The following is a 633-nucleotide window of genomic DNA, read 5'->3' as shown; positions in this document are numbered from 1 at the left end:
ACAGAAAATAAATAATTTGACTGTTCTATGGTCCAAATAATTGAGAAGCTCTAATTTAATATGTGCTAGGTTTTTCTTTAGTGCAGGATTTCTCAGAGCCTTTATTCTGTGTTAATTATGGCTACCTATTGAGTCATGCTAGGCTCTATGTCAGACTATGTGCCAAGCACTTTTTGGGGGGCGGGATACAATTTTATCTTTTTTTTACTGAAATATAGTCAGTTTAGGTGTTAATTTCTGGTGCACAGCAAAAATATGGAACGCTTAACGAATGTGTATCATCCTTACATAAGGGCCATGCTAATCATGCTAATCTTCTCTGTATTGTTCCAATTTTAGTATATGTGGTGCTGAAGCGAGCACCAAGCACTTTAAATACATTACCTCCTTTAATCTTTCCATCAAATTTGTGAAAAAGATACTATCGCCTATATTTTTTAAGGAAGAAACTAAGAAACTAATAAACTCAATAAGCAGATCTTGAACTCAAATCTCCCTGACTTCAGAACCCATGCTCTTAAACTTTACGCAGTACTCTCCCTACACTGTGACTCTCCAGCTGTGGGTCAGTGGATGCACTCTTTTCTACACGTATTTGAGGTTTAAATGATTTCCCATAGCACCTTTTTGCTG

The 633-nt window shown here is 36.5% G+C and overlaps 1 pseudogene; it reads right to left on the bottom strand.

Moving 5' to 3' along the window:
• Positions 1-249: 249 nt before the first annotated feature.
• On the bottom strand, positions 250-363 carry LOC116155537 (U6 spliceosomal RNA; annotated as a pseudogene).
• Positions 364-633: the final 270 nt, after the last annotated feature.

Source organism: Camelus dromedarius, chromosome 12 (assembly GCF_036321535.1).
Source record: "Camelus dromedarius isolate mCamDro1 chromosome 12, mCamDro1.pat, whole genome shotgun sequence".
In the NCBI taxonomy this organism is placed as follows: domain Eukaryota; kingdom Metazoa; phylum Chordata; class Mammalia; order Artiodactyla; family Camelidae; genus Camelus; species Camelus dromedarius.
Note: the sequence above shows the minus strand (reverse complement) of the source record. Positions and strands in the feature narration are given on the sequence as shown.